Source organism: Vanacampus margaritifer, chromosome 3, assembly GCF_051991255.1.
Source record: "Vanacampus margaritifer isolate UIUO_Vmar chromosome 3, RoL_Vmar_1.0, whole genome shotgun sequence".
In the NCBI taxonomy this organism is placed as follows: domain Eukaryota; kingdom Metazoa; phylum Chordata; class Actinopteri; order Syngnathiformes; family Syngnathidae; genus Vanacampus; species Vanacampus margaritifer.
The window spans coordinates 13,873,447-13,881,694 of NC_135434.1; positions in this window are offsets into that span (position 1 = coordinate 13,873,447).

Below are 8,248 nucleotides of genomic sequence, written 5' to 3' on the forward strand. Positions count from 1 at the left end.
GTTAGAAAACACAACCGGAAATCATATTACCGGATGATGCGTATGTGACATCAAATTTGACATTTGAAAAGGCGACATTTTTTTAAACAGGTATTTCAAAACTATATTTTTATAATTACAGGCAAATAATCATCACCCCAAATTTAGTAGTAGCAGCAATAGTATTAGTGTATTTTGCGTCTAATGTTCTAATATTATTTTGGGTATTTTTCAGCTAACAGTTTGTTTTTGCCTAATAGTTTATTTTTTATACATCATTTTGTCTAATAAAAATAATATTTCTGTATTTTTGTGATATTTGTGTATTTTCATGTCATATTTTTGTATTAGCATGTATTTTTGTCATTTAAAATATTGGTCTCCATATATTTTTCGAAATGCATGTATTTTTTTCAAATTTCTAAATGTTTTAATCAATTTTTTCAGTGTTTCAGTATTTATTTCTATAATTTTTCAGCAAGCATTATTGCCTTTTCCCCCTAATATTTTTTTATGCATTGTCTGTAATTCTTGTGTTGTGTATCTCCCAGTAAGCATTTATTTGAGGGAGGTTAATTACAACTGTTTATATCTGTGCCAAAACAAAAACACACAATTTGCCCAAACACTTTCATAGCTATTATATAACAACAATGGAGCTTGAGAACATTTTTACAGCATTTTAGTTGGCATTAGTGTAAAAAATTGTTCAAACACAGGAGAAATTATAGTTCACAAGATACTCTTTATATAATTAACATACACATTGTGTATTGCAATGAATCTGCATTTTCTGGTCAGATGTGATGGAACAGCCACACGTAGAGGTCGTCCGAATAAAGCGGGCCTGCCACACTGAGGCACGTGTCTCTGTGCTCCAGCAAGAAGTCCATTTGGCCCAGCAAGTCCAGGCACATGTGCTCCACCAGTGTCAGACAAGTTGACCACCCTCCATCTATCGACCCTGAGCCAAAAATATCCATATGTTCAGTCCCTTCATCCAGAAAACTGTCCATCTTGTTGAAGACGTCTTTGAATGTGTCCGGTGAAAGACTCGCAGCAGTTGGAAGCACCAGTACTTATTAGTGAGGCCATCTGTCAGCCTACATGAGGACTTCACCCCTCTCTGGGATTAGTCTAACTAGCCACTAACACTCAATATACAGTACTGTAAACATTATTGTTATTATTATTATTGTTATTATAATGTTATTATTATCATCAGTATTTCTGTTAATGTATAATATATAATTATATTTATTTTAGATGCAAACACACATACATTATCGCGTGTGTATATGAATACACTGTATTTGTGTGTGCATGTGAGCATTTTCATTGAACATTCTTGTATTTTTTCCTTTAATAATCTGTCATTTTCAAATATTTGTCTATTTTTTTTGTAAAATCTTCATTTAAAGATTTTGTATTTTTGAAATAGCATTTTGTGATTATTTAACATAATTGTATTTTTGTCTGATAGTTTTTCATTTATGATTTTTTTCCCAATATTTTTTTCATTTTCATGTAAAGCACTGAGGGACTGTCCCAAATTGATATCTGAATTTGTGGCATATACAATACTTAACATCCGAATACTGGTGTCATACTACACTCCCACCACTAGATGACACTATATTCAATGTAATGGCCCTTACAGACGGAAGGCATGGGATGAATGGGTTCTGTGTTATAAGTCATTGGAGACCCAGTCTCAAGTGTCTTTATTTTGCACCGAATTTTCGCAAATAGTGGACGGGCTTGTTTATTGATTAAACTGTTGGAGGGAGGCCCTCTTTTTCTTTCTTTCTTTCTTTCTTTCTTTTTTCAGAATTCAGTGGTCCATTGACTGACGACTTTGTCTGACTGTTTGTAGTGTAAAAGTGCATTTTTCACTTCATGTATTAAAGTGACAACGTGTATGATTTAATATCATGTAAGTGTTGAACTAATAATTCATTCTTTTTAAACAGATGGTTTTTTTGCCCCCAAATTCAAGCATTCAACAAACATGCACTAAAATGTCAAAAATAATGACCAGGTCATGTAGACAACATTAGTAGACATACGTTTATACATTTTATTAGCAAAAAAATAAATAAAAAATTGGTGTCCAGTTGCTCTTTAAGTCCTTTTCAAATATAGGGAGGCAAAGTGCGATGCTAGGCGGGGGCGCGCGTGACCCCTGAGAACATGTTATTTTCTTTTCTTTCCTTTTCTTTTTTTTCCCCGTACTAGAATAAAGTGTAATAATATTATTTAGAGTCTCAGCGGAGAGTTGTGGGGGAGTGCAAAATATTTTCTTCCTCCTATGAGAGCGTAGCAAAAAAAATAACTGAGAAGCACAGCCTTAAAAACTGTATTCAATATTTTTTTCAATTTTTAATTATTATTATTGTATGCCCTGCGATTGGCTGGCAACCAGTTCAGGGTGTACCCCGCCTACTGCCCGAAGCCAGCTGGGATAGGCTCCAGCACCCCCCCGCGACCCTTGTGAGGAAAAAGCGGCCAAGAAAATGGATGGATGGATGGATGGATGGATAATTGGGAGTAGGACCAATCATTGATCACTGGCTCCTCACATTTTTGCTGTTTTGGTGCTCAGACCAAAGCAATAGCTTAGCCATATTGCTATTTGGCACCATCTTGTGGCATCTTAGTGTCCAGGAAACCATTCGAAGTGAGTTAAGAGCTTTCATTAGACATAAGTAGTTGCATTTTGTGGCATCTCAAGGCATTTATACACTCTTTTACAGGGGGCATGAATTTCTCACTAATTTTATTTATTCACAACAGGACTTGGGCCCTTTCCCCCGCAAATAGATGTTCACACTCACAACCTTATTTCTGCAAATTGTGGCCTGGGTGGCATTTATTTACTCAACTTCCAATGGGGAGGCATTAAGTGGAAATTGACAAAGTGTGCTAATCTATCCACTTTAATCCATGTTGGAGAATGTTTACGTGCCTAAGCAGGTGCTGCTGTTTTGGTTGGCAATGGAATTCCATGCAAATAACATAATGACCTGTTTTGATGTGTTTTTGTTAGTTTGATGGGAAAATGAAGGTGTCTATTTGGGGGGTGGCATTTATTTTTTTTACGTGGATGACACACCCAAAGACCCAAGACCACTTTTTGAGGAAATAAAATATAAGCTTCTGTATGAAAGATTATCTTTATACTTAACTTAAATGAAACTCATACAACGTGTGGTAAGACTCCATGCTTTAATCCAACCGAGACAATGTTTACCTTTCTTGGAAGGTGCTGCTGTTTTGGTTAGCAGGAGAGTTCAAACAGTAGGTTTCTTCAATGTCAAAACAGCGCGCGACCATACGAGTCACTGAACGACAGAAATGAGCGCGCTGAGACTCTCCCTCTCTCGGCTCTCAACACTTGATCCATGGGAAACCCTTGCGCACAATGATGATGAAACAATGCGGCCCTAGTTCTGCGCCGTCTTTTATAACCTGTCCTGGATACATCAGCCCTTGGGGAGCAACGTGGCCTCGGTAGAGTTACGCAAACTGTGTGTGTGTGTGTGTGTAGAAAGAGAGAGAGATTTACAGTACCTGTTGTTTCTATGCATTTTATGGCACTTCTCTCATCCTTTCTTCCCATTTACAAGCTACTTTTTCTTTGGTGCAGCAAAAACAAAGGATTCTGTTGTTGACTTCGCTGTGAGTATTTGTGTGTGTGCGTGTGTCACAGATGCCATGTGGGTCACTGAGGCGAGGGTCAAGAGTGACGGGGGTCCCGCTTAAAAGCCAGGCTCAGCGATGGGAGTGTAGGGATTGGTGTTGTTTCTATTGCTTTCTGGGTTAAAATAACAGTCTTTATATTAGCATTAAAGCACATATACAATATCTCTGTTTCTTTGTTTTAGAACATACCTTTTGAGTGGGTGATCCGAGATCGTAGTGAATGTTTGGATTTCACGCAGCTTTTGGAGATTACGTAACATTAACTGTCAGTTTGGAAAGTTGAGGCGTTACATAATAGAAAAGTGAACGTGTACACTTTCACTCACTTCGGTGTAAGATGACCAGAATGGTACACAGCACGCAGTATTTTAGGGAGTAGTATTTACACACATTTTTTTTTAGTTAATAAATGTTGGATCAATCAATGAATTAGCTGATCAAAAGTTTTCAATAGTAAACACTAGAAAATTACACATTTGTCCTCAAAATCAATATATAACAAAAGCAGTAACATAAAGCAGACACGTTTTTATATTAATATGATTAAATTAATCACCAACCAAATAATAGTAAATAATAACAACAACGACAACAACAACAACAATAATAATAATAAAAAAGAATAATAGTAATAATTGTTTTACCATTTATTTGAAATGATAAACATAATAATTGTGCATAAATAAGGTTATTTTCAGTGTTTAGAAGGCAGTTATTAGCCATTGTAAGTTCTTACTTGCAGCTGCTTAATTGCTTCTTATTGTATTCGTTGTTAAAATAGGCATAAACCAAAATATTTCTCAATTTTTTTCTTTATGAACACAGATTGTTCAAAAAAAAAGAAAAAAGTTTAACTTCAAAATGTAGTTTTTTTTATTGACTTTACCATTTTTTTCCCCCAAAGTCACAAGCATGCAAGCACACTAAAATCCCCATACTAGCGTTGGTTACAAAGTAACAGACTGAACTGTGTTTAATTCAAGCAACAATACAGAGATTACAATGTAGTTTTGTATGATATCTACTAAATGTTAATCGGGACTTTCCTCTCTGTGATTATCAGAACAGATGTCCCCAAAACACACACACACGTGCATGTTCACACATGCATGCACGCGCACAAGCATGCACACACAATCACACAGTCAGACCTTGGTTTTAACAGTGATAGTTTTAGACCTTCAAATATTCCACCACAGTAATAATAATAATAATGATAAAAAGTTGAACTAAATAAAAGTGTAGACTCCTATTTTCCAAAGTAAGCATTTTTGCAAACTTGTGATCCATATGTTTGTGTTATGTTTTACGGTTTTACATGACAAAAGTCTGTGTGTCTTAATTCTCAGTAGTGCTGAATGCAGCATAAACAAATTGTGTTAGCAGTAAACACATCATGCGGCGCTACCTTGTGACCGCATGTACTGGCATTTTCAGCCTGAAAGGGACTTCAGATATGTATTTACAAGTCATAAGTTATTTTAAGCTTTAAAGTCCCTGTAAAATGAAGACAAACTGTTTTGACACTCCACAGAAAATAGCGTTGTTAAGAATCTTGCCAAATTTGAATGAATAAAAAATCATTCAGACAGTTAGCTTTCCCTGAAGTGCATCTGTGATAAGGACTCATACTCGATGACGCAAAACAAAGTGAGGTTGTGACCTGTTGGACGACGACGCCGGGTCGCAGATTAGTGGGTTATAGCTAGGAAGGCTGGATTCTAACCCACAATCTTGTAAAACCGCCAAGACATACAAATCTTGCTCAGTCACAACACAGCTCACCTGTTTTCTGAAGCTGAGCCGTGATTGCTTGTAAGTTGTAACCTGAGCCCTGAGCAACTGTGATGTCATTTTCAGTCGACAGCAAGTGGCAAAATGGCCGTCGCCTGAGATGGTTTAAAAGGGCACATAAAATATTATTGTAAAGAACTTTTTGGGGTAGACTTCCCCTTCAAAGGATGAGTTAAAAGATGCGATTTGGCAGTTATGTTATTAGCGTGATAATATCCAAAATGAGCCATGAAATATATGACAGAAAATTCTGATTATTTGTAAATAAAGTATTTATTGGTCCTTTTGAACAAAAACACACAAAATCAAAAACAAAATCCCCCTCCTCTGGTACTATACTCTTGCAAGTGAAACAAACAGAAGCTAAATGAACAAAATGTAAGACAAAATTGTTTATTGCCCTCACTGAGGTTAATTATTCCTACTCAAAGTGGCTAAGACAGATGCTGTCACCACAGTCAGTATGTGTGTGTGTGTGTGTGTGTGTCGCGCACACGTGTGTGAACTTGCTGATGCAACTCGAAACATGGCTGCCAAACATGCACTCCCTCCGCATGAGTCACAAGTGATGCATTTGACTGTCTGGCCCTCTTCACAATTCTTACTGACAAAGCACAACCAAAGCAGTAGTTGGTAACGACACCATAACTTCACATTCATTTTTGATGCTACACTTGGAAAACAAAAGTCTCTCTAATTGTGCACACGAGTGGCGTGCTCTTTCTGTTGGTATTTTATTAACTTATAGCTGGTTTTATTTGGTTTTAAATGTAATCTGCTAACTATCAACAAATTGTCAGGTATATATAATATAAAACATCCTCGGTCCGCTGGAATGTGAAGCAAGGCGTAGTACAGTCTGCCAAATTCCCGAACATACTAAACCAGACTCGTCTGGCTCAAATATGAAGATGTGGCAGTGTTTACGCGGAAAATAGGGCCCTTTGTGTTGAACAGGATCAGTCACCGAAAACTTCTGTTAGGATTAGCATTTCCCTTCTTTAAATGCAGTGGGAATGCCTTGTATTTGTAATCTTTGTCCTTGCTTATTAAGCTCTACCGTGACCGTGTCGCACAAAAAAAAATTTATGCTGCGCCTCAGTCAAATCACAAAATGTGTCATCTTGTTAACTCATTCACTGCCATCGACGGTTATAAATGTCAAAAATCCATTTGAACTATTTCTATAAGTTTAACATTTTTTTCCACTTTTGTTAACAAGAGTATAAAAACCTAGAATTTTTTGTATTGTACATTTAGAACAGATATAAAATGTGTGATTAATTGTGAGTTCACTAGCAAAGTCATGCAATTAATTATGATTAATTTTTAATAATCTTTTCTTTTTTTTAAATCGCGTCAGGCGATTAATTTTTTTTCTTTTTTCTGGCGATTAATTTTTTTTCTTTTTTCTGGCGATTAATTTTTTAAATTGTAATAATTCCATTACTTCAATAGCTAACTCACGATTAATCACACATTTTATATCTGTTCTAAATGTACAATATTTTTTTCTAGGTTTTCATACTTTTGTTAACAAAAGTAGGGAAAAAAATGTAAACTAATAGAAATAGTTCAAATGAATTTTTGACGTCTATAGCCGTCAATGGCAGTGAATGAGTTAAATAGAAACAGTGAGTCAAATCGAGCGCCGCCTGTCTACGACCCGTGACCACATTTCACGGGTGATGAATGACCTAGCAGCATTCGACGACGCCATTGCCAGAACGAGAGAAGATATTGTCAAAAAAGTTGGACGCTATGGGAAGGAGAGCAAGGCTGGCACCGGCGAGAAGAAATCAAACAACAGATGACAGCAATTGAAAAAGAGGTTCTGGGCACGGGGTCACTTGAGTTCACAGCTGATCATCACACCAAACTGAACATGCTAAAACAAACATACAACTAATTACAAATTCACCAGAAGCTGCAAGAAAGAACTCATGGAAACGCGCTAGATGCTGGGACAAAATGACAAAGACTTGCTGCAGTGTATGCAACTGTAAGAGGGAGCCCTGGGGCAGTCGAAAATAATAATCATTTTTCATGCAGTGCCACTCTATGAATAATTACCTTGAACGCTTGAATGCAAGATCATTTCTAGCACAGAACACTTGATAAATATTGACATAAATCTAAAAAAGCAATGTCATATTTGCATGCCATCAACATTGTGCATGCTTTGAAAATGTGCCTTCAAAAAAAAAAAAAACTCATCCAATTATGAAAAATAAAAAAAGTAAAAACCTTGGTAAACAATTCATTAAAATATGAAATATTAACTTTGGATGGTATACACTTTTCGAGAAAAAAACAACAACTTTTTTTTATGGACCATGTTCTGACATAAAAAAAGGGAGGCAGAGTCTCCTGTCTATAATAAAGTCTGTCAGTGATGCATCTTCATTCCAGATACGCACTCTGAATGGAGCTACACTAAAACAAGTTCACAGTCAAATCTATGAGGCCTCGCAGGTATTCCTCACATGCTTAAGAGGCTATCAAAAATATATTTTTATGTGAAACTGTTAAGGCAGTGCAATAAAAGTTGGGACCAATGATCGTGAGTATGGTAGGTAAACACCTTTTTTTTTTTTTGCTGGATCTCTAAACATATGTTCACTCATACATCCAGCATTTTGATTAAACTGTATTTATTACACTTTCACTATATATGAAAACTTTTAGTTTAAAATCAGAGGCATTTCATTTCTGACGAATAGGGAATTTGGGAAAAAGGGCATTCTGCTCATTTCCTACCCTAATTATC